General features: G+C 40.8%; 2 long non-coding RNA genes across 2 annotated transcripts in view; one reads left to right on the top strand and one right to left on the bottom strand.

Annotated features, from left to right (window-relative positions):
- LOC121143601 overlaps nucleotides 1-17,387 on the bottom strand; it is a 70,823-nt gene that overhangs the window by 25,493 nt on the left and 27,943 nt on the right. The gene's annotated exons all lie outside the window — the stretch shown is intronic.
- LOC121143600 overlaps nucleotides 11,473-17,387 on the top strand; it is a 43,290-nt gene continuing 37,375 nt past the window's right edge. Inside the window, exons 1-2 of the long non-coding RNA XR_005880852.1 lie at nucleotides 11,473-11,513; nucleotides 14,839-14,921. This is a non-coding gene — a long non-coding RNA (uncharacterized LOC121143600). The remainder of the gene's footprint in view (nucleotides 11,514-14,838; nucleotides 14,922-17,387) is intronic.

Here is a 17,387-nt window from a genome sequence, read left to right as displayed (position 1 = left end):
TCTGAGACATGGTCTCTATATATAGCCTTGGCTATCCTGCCTCACTCTGCAGACCAGGCTGGTCTCAGACTCACAGAGATACACCTGCTTCTGTCTTCCAGATGGCATTAAAGGTGTGTGCTACCACCACCCAGCCTTAAGTTTTTTTGTCAGGTATTTTGGTGCAACAATGAGACAATGCTAACTAACTAACTGACTGACTGGACCAGAAAGCCAAAGAAGTTTATAGTCATGAGACTGCTAAACCTTTCTTGCTCATCCTGGTTGGCTCCCACATTTCAAAAGGTGTTATGACATTGAATTTTCTGGAAAGGTATAACATCATATTAAGAGCTGGGGAAGAACTTGAAGCAGGGTCAGGTAGGCCTTGAACTCACAATCTTCCTGCCTCAACTTTTTGAATACTAGGATTACAAGAGCTGGATCTAGGTTCAGCTTTCTGACAAGAGATTTTACTTAATAATCACTGCTACCCAACTCCTGGAACTAAAGATCGCTATTCCTGGAGATGAGGCTGCTATTAAGAAAAAAATGGCTCCTTCAGCCTCTCTTGCAGATGATCTGTCCTGGCTCAGTCTTTCCATTGCCATACTTTGCCTACATTGTGCTTTTGTCCAGACTGAGGGTGGCATGCAGAGACTGTGACAGGTCTTTGCAAGGGAGAGCAACTTTTCCTCTAACTTCATAGATTCAGTGTCCACAATCCCACAAATTTGACTACTAAACAGATGAACAAGAGAAAATGAGCATGCATTTTGCTTTATGTTCATATTGAAAATTTTACATATACCTATGTGTATTATTCAGGGCTCTCTAGAGTCATAGAACTTATGAAATAAAATTTTCTCTCTCTCTATGTGTGTGGTTTGTATGTATGTGTGTGGGTGTATATAGGAATTTGTTGGAATGACTTATAGGTTGCAATCCAACAATGGTGTTAGCTGTGAACAGGAAGTCCAACAGCCTAGTAGTTTCTCAGTTCCATGAGAATATGTGTTTCAGCTGATCTTATGTATATTCTGGAATCCCAAAGAAGTAGGTCCCAATGCCAGTGGAGGAATGGGCATGCTGACAGGACAAGGGCAAGCAGCTAAAGACTGAACAAACCCTTCCTTTTACATTGTCCGTATGTTGGCTTCCAGTGGAAGGTGTGGCCCAGATTAAAGGTGTGTCTTCCCACCCTCAAGATCCAAATTAAAGGTATGTGCCATCCTACCTCAAAATCTAGATCAAAAGCCTGCGCCTTCCAGCCTCAAGTTCCTGATCACAGGTGTGCCCTCCATCCCTGGATTGTGGCTCATTCCAGATATCATCAAATTGACAACCAAGAATAGCCATCACAATGATATTCTCAGAGAAGGAAGTAAAGACCATAAAATGTGGTAAGATATCGGAGTCTATATGTACCATTCTAAAAAAGGATGATACATGTGTAGGGAAATAGCAAAACAGTAGGCATCTGTAAGTGGTAAATATGTGGTGAAAAGCAATGATATGTAAAGGCAATTTGATAAGGTTCATTCACGTGAATTTAGGCTTGTCCTACTGATAGACTTATCTTCTCTTTGGGATGTGGACAAGGAAAGGGTGATCCTTTATTCATTTTATTGCTTATTTTTCCATGTGCATGGGCACATGTGTATATGGAAACATATACATGTGAGTGTGTGTTTATGTAGAAGCCTAAGGTCAGGAATAATTCTTGATGACTTATCCACATTATTCATTGAGGCAGGCTCTCAATCAAACCAGAACTCACCAATATGACTACAATATCACTGCTCTTGCTAGACAGCTTGCTCTGAGGATTCCCATTTCTGCTTTCCAAGGCAGGACTTACAGGCAGATCAACATACCCTCTGTCTTAGTTAGGGTTTCTATTGATGTGAAAAAATGTTGGGCCTAAAAAAGGTTCAGATGTGAGACCCAGTGTAAGCTCCTGAGCCTGGCTATGGTTTGGCGACCTGTCTCTGACCTGTAGCCTTCACATGGGGGTGACTCAGCCAGACCTGATGTAAGATTGTCCCCACCTAGCTACCTGCCAGCTTGGTGGAATATTATTGGCCATTACTCCTCAAGTCACCTTACCCCATCCTAAGATTCCCATTCCCTACCTCAACCCTATATAAGTTCACACCTGCTGAAATGAATTGAGGTCCTGCTTCAACAGACTCCCGACTCAGTGTGTATTCCCCTACACACACACCTGGTAACTAATGGGGGGAGGGTCTGAGTAGTCCACACTCACCATCCTGCTCAGCCCTGGGAAGAGACAGGCTGGACTGGCCCTTCCCCCACTCTACCTGCTGGAGGACCCCGCAAAGACACCATTTAATTGAGATGGATGGCTTACAGTTCAGAGGTTTAGTCTATTATCATCACAGCAGTGAGCATGGTGGCTGGGAGTACGGCAGCATACAGGCAGCATACAGGTGCTGGAGTGGGAGCTGAGAGTTCTTATATTTTGATGCGCAGGCAACAGGAAGTGGTCTGAGACACTGGACAGTTTCTTGAGCATATATGAGACCTCAAAGCCTGTTTCCACAGTGACACATTTCCTCCAACAAAACCACACCCACTCCAACAAGGCCACATATTTTAATAGTTCCACTCCCTTAAGGGGGGCATTTTCTTTCAAACCACCATGCCCACCAAGCATTTATATGGGTTTTGAGGATCTGAACTCAAGTGCTCATACTTACCTTGCAAGCTCTTTAATGGCTGAGCTATTTTGCTAGCCAAAGTCTCTTTCACAGAGGGAAACGTATGATCTAAATTTAGGCAGAGAGTGGGAGGGTAGGAAGTTTCATGGTGGCTGCTGTTTCTCAATTCTCATCAGCAGACTACCCTGTGTCAAAGCTGCATAATTTGGATGTCATACTTTCATCTTATTGGAGAGGATCCTATTTCTTTCAGCAGTTACTTTTCTTCCTGTCAGGCAGAGACCTCCCATTAGTCCTCTTCATAACATGGGAGTCATGTTGTGAGTGCGCTCTCTTGTGGCCTAAGTCTCCTTAATGGCACTGGTGAGAAGAGAAGGCCCCTTTCCTTGTAAGGTCTATGGCCATAAGATGTATTCATGCCTCATAGTGAGCAATCCTCTGGAAGTAGTTGAGGTTCAAGTCAGTCCTTCCAAGGAAGGTCTCTGAATTACTGCATCCCACCCTTAATCCCCAAGGACTGTGTTGATTATCCTTTGGGCTTTATCTTTTGACCTAGTTGAGTGGAAACCTTCTACCTTACCTCTACAGCCTTCATGGTCCTTGTACTAAAAGCAGAATCTCTTTTCTAAAGTAACATGTTCTTAGAATTAAATTGTGAGGTCAAGGCATTTTTAAGATATATAAATCGGATTAATACAGCAATATTTATAATCAAAGGTCTGTTAGCAGCTGTTGCTCTTTCCTCGGCAATCAAACAATTTAAAGACAACACAAAAACATACAGTAGCCAGACTCTTTGTATATTTTCCATCTTTATGTGGCTTTTTTTATTACTCCATTTCTTTACTTTTTTTTTTTTTTGGTTTTTTGAGATAGGGTTTCTCTGTGTATTTTTGGCTGCCCTAGAACTCACTCTGTACACCAGGTTGGTCTTGAAATCACAGAGATCTGCTTGCCTTTGCCTCCCAAGTGCTGAGATTAAAGGTGTGTGCCACCACACCCTGCTACTCTATTTCTTTTGTATGGACTTTCTCTACCCTTCTTTTCTATCCCAAGCCTACACATTTTTTAAACACACTGTAAACCCTTTAGAGGCTTTTCTTCATCTGAATCAGTCTTTACTGTATGTCTTATCTGCTATAGCATGGCTAAAGCGGCAGCTGGGCCCATTATATTCCTTGGCTTTCTTAGAGTAGTTTTGCTGCTGACGCTGAGTCAGGAAGCCTCTCTTAAAAGAGCTGCGAGCCTCTGTTTGCCTCTAGCAAACAGAGCCCTCCTGAGAAAATGCTGCTACCAAGAAACCGTGCTTGTCTCTGTTCTTTTGTGTTTAAAATCCCTTTTTAAGTTTTTGTCAGGTTTTACATGGAAATTCTCGCTCGTGTGTGGGTGCCATTTTGTAGGCTGTGGTTCTGTTCCACGTGGTCCCGCTACCCAATCAGGCCCAAACACATACACTGAAACTTCTATTAGTTATAACTGTTTGGCAAACAGCTCAGGTTTCTTACTGACTAGCTCTCTCTTAATTATTAACCCCAAACTATTAATCCACGCATTTCTACATGGCCTTATCTTACCAGAGAATGAGCAGCATATCCTATCTTCCCGGTATCTACATGACATCTACATGGCATCTCCTTGGCAGCTCCTCTCTGTGTCCTCTCCCCAGAGTTCCCCTCATCTTGTAGCCCCACCTATATTTCCTGCCTGGCTACTGACCAATCAGTGTTTTATTCATCAACCAATAAGAGAAACATATACCCAGAAGGACATCCCCCATCAACTGCAGCTCAACTCAACTCAGCTGCACCCTAGCTCAACCCTGTAACCACACCTCCCAATTTGACTACGTGGGCCGGCAGCTCTTCAGCTGTGTTCCTTAAAATTTAACCACTATATCAGCTCTCTGCCTCTGCCTCCAGTAAAGCCTCTTTGAACTTCTTGAACTCTGCTGTGCATCTGTAGCCCTTTTGAAGCCATTCTGTACTCTACATGCATAAAACTATAATTACTGCGTGGTGTCTAATGTATGATCTGAGGGTTCATAGAGTAATTAATATAGGAATAAAAGAGACCATGTTTGCCAATGGCCTTCAGCCATTGGCATCTACCTCTGGGGGGCCAGCCTCTAGAACCACAGGGCTTTGACAGGAATCCACAGAATTGGTGAGACTAAACTTTTCTCTCTGAGATAGGTAAGGGAAAAAGGCACTCACAAACTCTTTATTGATGATTTCCTTCTTTATTCTCTTCTTTCTTTATTCTCTCTCTCATTATTCTCTCTCTTTATTCTTTCTCTCTTTATTCTCTCTCTTCTTTACACTCTCTCTGCATCCTCTCACGTTTTTTTTTTCACAGCTTTTATATCCCAACAGAATCTTCCAGGAAGTGAAAGAGTCAAAACACTTGCATTTCATTTCTGAAGTGAATGATTGTATGTAGAAACATGTTTTCATCTCCATTACAAGATTAAACATTTTATGTATTACAGGTAAAAAACAAATTATTTCAAGAGCGCACATATGTTCATACCCAAGCAACTTGTTATAGATTAACCATGTGGGCAAGCAAGGTGTTCTTGTCAGGTCTTTTACTGGCAGGCTGCATTTTGCAGTTACAAACAAAGGGTCAATTATTTTATTTAGTTATCTTGAAAGGTAATTTTATAAAGAATCTTAAAGGAATCACAAACCTAAACTTTCATATATGAAAAAGAATCATTCAGCTCTACTTTAAATCTTTTGAGTACATATCCATTCACACATATATACATACATACATATCAGGAAATTGAGGGCAGAAATGGGTATAAGGAACTAATCATCACCTTTGGTCATCAACCAAGCCTAGCAAGGAGAATAAATCTGCCAGTAATAATTAGACTGTTTCATTCTTGTCCCCTGACCTTAAAGAGCTTCACATTTAACTATGTGCCTTTCTAAAAATTTAGATTGTTTTTTTTTTTGGGTTTTCACCTCAAAGTTATTTAACAAAAACATCTCAGTCTAACTTTGTTATTTTCAAACCTTTGTTTCAGCTGTGATGCACTCTGATACCTGTGAACACATCTCCAGACATTAAGGTTGAAAGAATTTAAACTAGCTGGGCTACTGGGACTCCATTGTTAATCTTTAACTTGAGCTACAATCCATGTAGCTCCTTAGGTGAAACTCACAGACCTGGATTGTGAAACATATCCTTGTATTTATTTTTATTCATAAAAACTCTGTATAAATTATCATTATTATTATCAAATTAGTAGAATTTAGGGAGGTGTCATCTTCTTGATAGTCCACAGGTAAAAATGCCCAGTATAAGGGGATGTTTCCAAGAGATAAGCACACTATACTACAGGCAGTGGAGACCTCCCCACATCCACTCACACCATGCTCGATACCAGAGAAAGAGAGCTGCAGCAATCATGCAAAGGCACAGCAGAAGCCAAAGACATTCAGGGTCTGTGTAGTGAGATATCCACCCTGCCCGCACAGGTAGCACTGACCACAGGTCACAGGTGCAGATGTGATGGGGTGAGTTTAGGTCTGGGTTTGGGACAGGTTGCTTCCAGTCAGGTCACAGAGGGAGTCTGGGTGAATCCTTGGAGCTGGAACTTGTTTTGTTCACCTGCTTCTTGTGTAAGTGCATTCTCCCTGAATAACCTTCACTTAACCTGTACTGAGTCTAGTGAATCTTGATTCCCACACAATAGGTCTGCAGTCCCATGGTCTTGCCTAAACGAGATTGGCCCATCAGATAATTCCCTTCTGGTGGGAACTTCAATTGTAATTCTGGTGGGAACTTCAATTGTAATTCACTGCTCCTCTGACATGGCCACTGGGAAATCCCATTAGAAAGGATCCTATTTCTTCAAACAGATACTATTCTTTCTGCTAGGCAGAGACCTCACATTAGTCCTCTTCATAACATGGGGTCATGTTGTAAGTGGGCTCTTGTGTGGCGAAAGCCTCCTCCTTGATAGCAGTGCTGGGAAGACAAGGCCAAACTTTCTAGAGAAGTTGGGAGTGCTTGTCAAATTGCTACCACAGAAACTGACATAGTTTATGAATTTACCATCATTCAGCACATTCAGACATCTTGCAAAGAAATCAATTTATTCACTGTTTCTGGATTGGCCGCCCCAGTGCCATTTTCAATCATTTAGTGACCCTGTTGCCTGACTCTCATTTTTCTTTATCTCAAAAGGAATTAAAATTTATCAACAAACAACTAGCTTTTGACCTGTTAATTGTAGTGTGTTTACACCTTCATAAGCCAGTGTTGTGGGACAAAACCTCAGATCCTTTATAGGTTACCAGGTTCCTGGGGTTACCAGTTTCTACCACCAGCAGTAAAGGCAGTCCTTCCAGCTCTGATTTACATTTGCTGGGTTGGGTTCACTACTCATAGACTCGCTTGTGATCCATTAAATCTCCGCCAGTCCAGGTTCATAAATGGGCACTGTTCTTACTGTTACTATCATTGAACTGGCAATGCAATTCTAGGCTTTATGAGAGATGCAAAGGGCCCCATAATTCTTAGCAATGAATAGATGAATTATGTTATGGATACAGACACTTACTATAAAGTTACAGGTTTTATAGTAAGTATTAGGAAACAAGAAGAGGCAGTAGGCCACAGTCCCACAGGCATCTATATTTGTGAACATGTGAGTCTATGACAAAGAAAGTACTATATAATAGTGATAAGAACCCAGGAAGATAGTAATAGGTGTTGATTATCTCTGTGTGTAACAAAGTGTAGCCTTAGTGTGTAAATCAACTGTAAGCTAACTTGGAAGTATGTTCTTGTAACAGCTCACTCTCTGCCAATCATAATAGTCTAGCTCCAGCCAACCACAGGCTACCAATTGACTATACCATGTCCATATAGGGCAAGTGTTGACTATAGCCAAACAGTTATTTTGTTAAATCATTTCTTTTCCTCAGACTATAAATATAACCAAATGGGAGGAATTCCGAACCAGTTACGTTCCGGATTGCTGCCCCAGAAATGTTTGTGCTAAAATAAGCTTCCTTAAATTTAACTCAGATTTGTCTCTATCAATGAGCTCATCAATGGGAAAGGTGGTAAGCTCAAAGACATCATTGCAAACATCTCTAATCAGAAAAGAGGGAAAGAACAGAGGGCAGAGAGCTGATATTTTAAAACCAGAGAGCAATGAAAAGAATGGGTAGCATATACATCATGGGACCAGCAAAGGGCAAGAAATTGGTAGAAGTGATGAGCTGTAAGAGTATGAGTATTATCAGAAATAACAGCTGAGGGCTTCCTACATTTAATAATAAGCACCACACCACAGAGCCCACAAGACAGGAAGCAGAAAAAATAAAAAGTATATACATGTAGGTTTGTTCTGAAGAAGCAGAAGAAAATCAAAGAGAAAGGGAAAACCTCAAAAGGAGCCAGAGGAAAAAAAGACAGATTATCTACAAGGATGAGGATGAAAATTACATCAGATTTCTCCAAGGAAACCATGGAAGGAAGGACAAAACCTATTGTTATGGCCATATTTCCATTACTAAAAAGAAAAAGCCTATGATTTTGACCTTTCCAAAAAGAAGAGGTCAACTTTGGCTTAGTTGTGGACGTCCAGCCTGCCCCTCACCAGACCCATTGCTCTTGGGTCTGTGGTGAGATATCATGTCAGGGCAGGAATAAGCAGCAGAGCAAAACCACTCACTTCAAGGTAGAACAGTAACAAAGAAAGGGAAGAAGGCTCCACAACCTGCTGAGGTTACACCGCCAATGACCACGATAAATAAGTATGCCCACTGTAATATCATCATGCCAGTTACATTCAGGCATCATTGTGAAACAAGCTACTCAGGAAAGGAACTGAGCTACTTTGGGGTGTATGCAAGCTAAGCCACTTAAAAGTTAAGAAAAAAATTCAAGCTAGAAATGCAAAAGAACTAAGGCATTGTGTGGACTCTAATTTTAACACAGGAAGTATTAAATGCCACAGTCCTCATAGATAATGCCCTTTGGTTTCCTATTTTCTTACTTTCTAGAATGTAGAGGATTCTTGAGATAAGGAGAGAGAGAATCACTGTGAATTATTGCTAACCATGATTAACTCTTTTCTAATTTCCTTTTCAAAATAACATTTGTGTGTGTGCGTGTGTGTATGTACATGAGAGCATGTGTGTGGAGGTCAGAGAACAATTTACATCATGTAGAGGTTCAGACCTGGCAGCAAGCACAATTACTCTATAGTCCATTTCAGCAGGCTCACACTTCTCTTCCATCTTTGGCCTCTTAAAGACCTACTATTAGGGAATCCCAGTCACCGACAAAATCCCTAGCTGGGCTATAGCCCCTTGAATCTGGAATGCTGATATTTTGTGACCCAAAAGACTTTGTTCCTTTTGTATTTTTCTTTAGATTTCCCCCTGTACCCTTGTCTATTTTGCTTTTCTCCCCTCTGATTTTCCTTTTTCTTATTTTGTAAACAAACAAAACAAAAACACGAAACAAAAAAATTCTATCCTTCACTCTTACACTTTTTTGCTTTTTATTGTTTTTTAAAAATTCTTTTACTTCTTGGTTTTCCTTAATGAATTTTGCCTTTAAAATTTTTACTGTATTTTGTTTTTCATTTGTTAGTATTATTATTATAACTAAACAATTATAGCCACAATACTTAGCTGAGGGAAATACAATATAATAATGATTGAATGTGACATTGAGACCACAGACTGGAGGGAGCTGTTGTAAAGTGCAGTGTTTTGGTATGTGATTAAAGTTGTCTTGAAGCCTTGAGTAGGAAAGGACCCTCACAGGCTTATGCTTGCTTGTTTTTTTTCATTTGTTTGTTTGTGCTCTTTAACTTACTGTGAGGCTCATTTATTGAACACTTCATCCCCAACTCGTGGCATAAGTTTTGAAAATAGTGAAAAAAAAACACTTTTTTTGGGGGGGTGACTTTCCAGAGGCAGTGGGGTCACTAGGAACCTGCAAGGTTGGTGCTGAGGAGACAATGTCCTCCAGGCTCACAAAGCCACAGAAGTCTGTCTGTTGAATTTCAAAGAGCACCCTAGACAGGCTAGAGACTGTGTCAATCAGTAAACTTCAAGTGTATTTTCCTGGGTGGGTGTTTTGTTTTGTTGTTGTTTGTCCCCCTCCCCACGTGGCATGAGACTCAATATCAGGAGGAAACTTATTAAATTCATAAAAACGTTGACATCAGATAACACTGGCCTGAATGACACAGGATTTAAAAATCAAATGGTAAATCAATAATGTGGGGCAAACAAGGACATAGAACATACCGGACTTATGGGAAGTAGTTCTAAGAAGGATGTCTATCCTAACAAGCAGATAGTTAAGAAGCAAAGAGATCACAGATAGTGACTGTTGAACCTCAAAGGGTAAGTGTATATCTCAGTGCTAGAACATTTGAGGCTGCAGGTCTGGTCCCCAAATTGAGAGTATCAAGTCAAATGTCAGTCAAAAACTCCAAGGATCAAGAAAACAAAGAATGAAGAAAGTCCAAATGTGTAGGGAATAAGAAATATCAGCATAGATATAAATGAAATAGAGACTAACATGACAGGTTTTTTTTTTAAGATTGAACGGTTCAGAAAGATGGAAACATTAACAAACTTTGAGTTCAAGAGTAAAAGAGAAGATAAGTAAATGAAATCAGAAATGAAAGCCAGCAGAGGAATATGAGAAACTATGGACAGTGGTGTGCCAACAAGCTGGACCATCCAGAATGGAAACATTCTGGGTAATAATAACTTACACAAATACTAAACAGATTAAAATCAGTTAAAGACATTGGATCTGATATACGTTCCCCACCCCAAAAGTAATCTCAGCACTTGGTGACTTTACTGTTGTATTATTCCTCCTCAAACCCTTCTAAAATATTAAAGAGGACAAAATATTTTCCAAGTCATTTATAAGGCCAGCATTATTCTGGTACCAATTATAAACAAGGACTCTATGAAAAAGGACAATTACTGATCAATATTTCCGGTGAATACAAATGCAAAAATTTTCAGCAAAAGGCCAGCACTAAATTCAACAGTACCGGAAAAAGGCTGTCACCAGGATCAATTGCATTATGCCCATGATTCAAGGATGGCTCGAGTACACAGATCAATAAATGTGGCTGTGCCACATCAATCAAGTGAAGCATGAAGCCACATAATCTTATTAATAGATGCAGAAAAATCACTTGGCAAAATTTAACAACTTTTTAGGGCGATGTATTTTGAATGTGGGCTGAAGAGATGGCTCTGGGGCTAAGAGCAGTTGCTACGCTTGCAGAAGTAAAAACTACTTCTACTCTTGGTTCCAAACATCCTCATAGCAGTTCACAACAAGATCTGTAACTCCAGTTCCAGGGGATCCAATAAGCTATTCTGGACTCTTCAGATACTAGGTATACATGTGATACACACACACACACACACACACACACACACACACACACACACACACACAGGCAAACACACAAATAAAATAAAAAAACTTTAAAAAAATTGAAAGTCAAACCAGGCATGGTGTGCCTTTAATCCCAGCACATAGGAGGTAGAGTTCAAGGTCATCCAGGTTTACAAAGCGAGTTTCAGGATTGCCGGAACTTTTACATAGAAACAATTTTAAAACAAAACAAAAACAATTTAAAATTGAATGCATGAGGTAAAGAAGGAACATATCCCAATGATGATGGGGGGGAAAATGTTGATGAATAAAGCACTGTTGGTCTATAGGGAAGCAAGATAGACGGGACTAGGAGTCGAGGAGGATTCTGGGAAACAGAAGCACAGTCAGTTACGATGTAGGATGCCAGAGGAGTAAGAGATCCGGACCCTTTTTCCGGTAAGGGAAGACCACATAGAAATACTCAGATTAGCAGTTATGGGTTAATATTTAAGTAAGAGCTAGACAACAAGAAATCAAGCAATGTCCAATAGCTTCATAATTAATACAGCGTCCTGTGTGCTATTTGGGGGCTAACGTGGCAACAGGACCCAAGTGGCTGGAGGGAAGACGACATGTTACATAACACAATTAAGACCCTATGTAAATTCATACATAATTAGCTAACATCTGGTGCTGTACTCAGTAGTGAAAAGGGTAAAGCTTTGATTATCCAGTCAGGGGGTATACAATGACACCCCCAACTGGCCAATTCTACATTACACTGGGTTCCTAGCCAGGAAGTTAGACAAGAAAATTTTAAAAAATGTTCACATTAGAAAGGAATATGTTAAGTCATTTCTATTTGCACATGACATGTGCTGTAACCTACAGGCTCCACCAAAATCTGCTAGAACCAATACACAAATCAGATAAGATTGCAGAATATAAAAATCAATGTTTAAAAATATGTAAATAAATATGATTTCCATATACTAACTATGAACTATTCAAAACATTTCTCACCTAGACTAACATTAAAAATTAATATACTTAGGAGTGAATTTATCCAAAGATGCTTTATACAAAAACTATACTAATAAAAGAAATCAAATACCCTAATTAATGAAAAAAGACATTCCATGTTCAGAGATTAGAAAAATAACTGTTGTTAAGATGACCTATAGATGTAATGCAATCTCCATCAAAATGTCAATAATACGTTTCACAGAAATAGGAAATAAAATCCTAAAATTCACATGACCCACAATAGACCTTGAATAGACTAAGCAATACTAAGCGAATAGAACAAAGTTGGAGGTGTCATGTATACTGGTCCTCAAATCTGCTACAAAGTCATCATGATCAAAACAATATGGTACTTGCATAGAACCAGACACACAACAGTAACTGAATGTCCATCCTAAGTCAGATCACATTTAACAAGATACCAAAAGGGGACAGTACAGAAAGAAGAGTTTTCTCAGTAAATGATGCTAAGAAAACTTGGGTATCTACTTGCTAAGGAGTAAAATTGGATCCTTATCTTACACCATGTGCAAAAATCAACTCAAAGTGAATTAATAATGTAAGATCTAAAAGTCTAAAAGTTCTGAAAGGAAAAGCTTTTTTTTTTTTTTTTTTTTTTTTTTTACGAGGCAGGGTTTCTCTGTATTGTTTTGGAGGCTATCAGTCCAGCCCAGCCTCGAACTCACAGAGATCCGCCTGCCTCTGCCTCCTGAGTGCTGGGATTAAAGGCGTGCACCACCACCGCCCGGCAAGGAAAAGCTTTTTGACATAACTCTTTGTGATAGAGTTTTAGTAAGGACAATAAATACTCAAGACAACAAAAACAAAAAGAGGCAAACGTTACTATATCCTGGGGAAAAAAGAAAAAGAAAACCTTTCACACAGTGTCTTAGTTAGGGTTTCTATTGCTGTGAAGAGACACCATGGCAACTTTTATAAAGTAAAACATTTAACTGGGGTGGCAGCTTACAGTTTCAGAGGTTTAGTCCATTAATATCATGGCAGGGAGCATGGTGGCATGTAGATATGGTGCTGGAGTAGTAGCTAAGCAGGCAACAGGAAGTTGACTGAGGCACTGGGTGATATCCTGAGCATAGGAAACCTGAAAACCCACCCCTACAGTGACACACTTCCTCCAACAAATCCATACCCACTCCAGCAAAGCCATACCTCCTAATAGTGCCATTTCCTATGAGATCGTGGGGCCAATTAAATTCAAACTACCACACACAGCAAAAGGAAGCTGTCAGGACAATGAAAGGCACTTTCCAGATTGGGAGAAAATGCTTGCAAACCAGTATCTTATAGGGGGCTAACAGAAACAAGTCAATATTATAATGACATTTTTACCTCATACCTGTTAGCATGGTATAATGATTATCTAAATTATTCTATTAATAAAAACTCAGGAGTCAGATATGGGATAAATCTGATTGATCAGAGAAATGGAGGAACAGCAACCAGGGATCTCCTCTCTTTCTCCTTCCCCTCTCCAAAAGGCCCTCGTGTATTTTTCTAAACCCCTCCATATTAATTCTGTGTCTCTCTGCATGTCCTGAGTCCTCCAAAACTGCTATGGCTAATTTTGGTGAGCTAGTAGCTTGTTCTGCCCCATGACTCAAGGTAAGCTTTATTGGTAGCCTTGAGAGTATCAGTGTGTGATAAAATATTTCCTCTTTTTTCTCTAAATAAAAAGGGAAGGTTTTAACTATATACAACAAGAACAATTATCAGGTAAAAATTCATTCATAATGTCCAGCCCATTAGTATTTGACAATTCAGAGAAAATATTCCATTTTCTATCCTATCTTGGTGAGCTCAAATTTTTGCATCTAATTTACTTTCTTTCAAAACTACAGAAAATTGTAGCTATAGCTATCTAGTCTTCGACACCAGCAGAGATCCGAGAAGGATATAATATTACAGAGTAAATGGGAAGTGCAGAGCAAGCAACTTCCAAAACTATAGAAGTGATAGAGATATCTAGCTGCCTGGACAGTCACCCCAAGGGTTCTCTGCATCTGCTAGTAAAAAGGTAGCAGGTTCACTGCCCTGGTGTGGTTTAATAATGCCACATTGGATGCCAGATGTAACGATGATCTAAATTATTCTATTACTATTGAAAACTTTGGAGTCAGATATTGGGATAAGAAGCTGAATGATCAGAGAAGTAGCAGAGAAGTGACCGGTGACCTCCTGTCCCTCTCTTTCTTCAATCCAAAAGGGCCCATGTACCTTTCTAAGCCACTCCATACTACTTCCCATGTCTCTCTATATGTCCCGGGTCCTCTAAAATGTTTATGGCTAATTTGATCAATAAGTAGTTAGCTTCACCCTCTGATTCGGGGCAAAGTTTATTGCAAGTCTCAGGAGTGTCAGTGTGCCATCAGAATCACAACAATATGGGTTCTTATCAAGACAAGAGGCACTAAGTGTTGAGAGGGATTGGAGAAAAGGTGCCCTCTTCCTGTTGGTGGGAATGTATGTTGTTGCAGTCAATGTAGAAAACAGTACAAAGGTTCTTAATTTAGTAGAACTGCCAGCTGACCTGGCAGTCTGGGTTTATACTAGCAGTGAATAAAGTCAACACCTCATAGAGATATCTATGGATGAATGGATAAAGCTTTTTCCGGCATGTGCACACACACATAGTTCAATATTATTCAGCCTTCACATGGAATTTACCCAGACTGTTCCAGTCCCAAGAACATTAAAAAAAATTTCCTTCAAAGTCTCTGTCCTGACTCTGTGACAGGGAGAAGAGAAGAAAAACAGAACAGCCCAGGAAAGACACTTTGTGCTTGAGAACAACAAGGACATAAATTATTTCCCATCAAGGTAACAAAGCACAAGTTGTTTAACTCTCCGAGACCCCCCATTTTTTCTTAATTTGTTTGCTATCTTTAAGCTTTTGTTGAAACTTTATGTATTTTAGAATTTGTAAGTTCATTGGTATGATTTAAAGGGGATGTATAGATAATCTTAATTCTTAATTTGCTATAACATACTATATATATAACTCGAATTCAACTCCTGTTTAGGAAAAGGGCATGTGTCTGATATGTTCACCTTGGAGTGCCATGTGACTTGCCACTATCGTGACTGATGACATAGGCTAAAGGCCCCTGAGACAAGGCATTCTTCTTGGAGGCTGAGCACTAAGGTTGTGTGTGATGTGCTGGTGAGGGAGAATCAGTTAGTTCTCCACCAGGAGCAGCTCAGATGCTCCCCAGTCACCTCCCTCCCTCCTGCGACAGTGATGCTGTGTATCTTGCAGCAGATAAGGAATACCACAAGCAAACATGAGTTTCTCTGTGTTTCTGTCAAAACAGACCTTAGGTTCAAAGGAATGGTTAGATTAAAGCAGCAAGGTTGGTAAGAAATAAAAGGGCTTGCTCCTGGGTAAGAGACTGCCAAGGTGACCAGAAAACAAGGGCAGGGCTTTGGGAAACAAGTCTGTCTTGTCAGGGTCTCCCACAAAGCACACACCACCTTCAACACCATTGAGACACTATTACCTTCTCACACATTCTTTCTTTCACAGTGCCGCCACTTTGTGCACACGTGTTCATTCTCTCACTTGTGGGTTTGTGGGGGGGGGTGTATTCATATATGCGCATGCGTGGAGGCTGTTGGCTGACATTCAATGTCTCTCCCAATTGTTCTCCACTTTATTTATGAGACAGTGTCTCTCACTGAGCCCAAAGATTCCCAGTCAGCTGGACTGACTGATTCGGTACACCCCAGAATCCTCCAGTCTCCCCCCTCCCACCCTAGTAATGGGCACTGGGAATCCTAACTCAGGTCCGCGTGCTTCAGCAACTAACACCATCCACTGAACTTTTTCTTCATGTCCCTGCCATCCCTTAAACAGGTCTTTATACAGAAAGTCTCCACCAGGAGTCAGAGGGAGAGATCATTTTTTTGAGCAGGGGAAAGCAGTTTTTCTTCAATGATCCTTAACAAACCCAGATACTGCCACTTCCTCCTTTTCATATGATATTCTATCCCTGAAGAGGGACAATTGTGATGCTTCCCTTTTGATAGGTATTGGATCCGGGCAATGCAAAGCAGAGCACTCCCAGGTGATTCTCAGGAAGGCAAGAGGGAGCATGCCCCATGACTGGTCTATGGGCTGCATCTTAAACAGCTTGTGGGTGGTCTTTCTCAGGGGCTGGGTGGAGCTTCCAAACACCTGTCTTGTGTGTGAATGGAGAGAGAGAGACAGAGACAGAGAGAGACAGAGACAAAGAGAGAGACACAGAGAGACAGAGAGAGAAAAGGACATGACTGCTCCTAGGTAAAGTGGAGGAGAGAGTTTATTGTAGATAAAAGGGAGAGATAGTCAGAGACAGGGACAACTGAGAGAGCCCACAGTGGGCATGACCAGACTGAATTGGGCCTTGTGGGGAAAGGGGGAGGAAGAGAGGAGAGAGGGAAACCAGGTGCAGCAGCCAGGAAGCCAAAGGTACATAGGGAACAGAAAATCAAAATATCTGGATTATATAGGGAAGAGCCTCTAGGGGATGGGCAATTGAGTCCCTGGGCAGGGGAATTCAGGGTAGAAAGCAGGGCATTCAAGTGTACCCTGTAACAGGCACTGAGGGCTGCTGGGAGAACTGGCCCGAAGGCCTGCTTTGATATATTAAATAGGCACCTCAGCCATTTGTCCGGGGTTTGAAACTTCACAGTGTGTTAGAGAAAAGGGAGGAGGGGTCTGAAACTGATTAGGAGGGGGCTATCCTCTGTGGCCTGCTGGGCTGTATACTTCCTACTGCCTAATGGCATCAAGTAGAGCGAGGCCTGCTTATGTGTACCAGTGGCTCTAGGGACTCTAGAGGCTGAGACAAGAGGGTTGCTTGAACCTAGGCGCTCAAAAGGGAAGTGGGGGTGGGGAATATGGAATAGTGGTTAGCTGTGGAACTAGAAAATCATTTATATAGACTTTACATTAATTTACATATCAACCTCTCTTAATCAACTCAAATATTCTTCTATGAATTCAACCAATTAGAGCAGCTAACCAGTGTTGCAGTCCAACCAAGCACAGAGAGCTTTGCACACACAAAATTCTGAATAGATTTGCAAAGTCATAACCATGGAATCGCAAATCAGCTTAGGCCATTCACAAATGCAGCCGGCAGCAGCTGTTTCTCAGTCCTAATGTGAGCTCTCTCTCTCTCTCTCTCCCTCCCTCTCTCCTCTTAACTAAGAGCCTCATGAATGCTAATCAAGTAATCAAGCAGTCCCCAAATTGAACTACATTCTCAGCCCTGCTGCAGTAATATCTCAACTAATGAATTC

Source organism: Mesocricetus auratus, unplaced genomic scaffold (assembly GCF_017639785.1).
Source record: "Mesocricetus auratus isolate SY011 unplaced genomic scaffold, BCM_Maur_2.0 Super-Scaffold_100013, whole genome shotgun sequence".
Classification (NCBI taxonomy): domain Eukaryota; kingdom Metazoa; phylum Chordata; class Mammalia; order Rodentia; family Cricetidae; genus Mesocricetus; species Mesocricetus auratus.
This window is presented reverse-complemented; position numbering and strand designations above follow the sequence as displayed.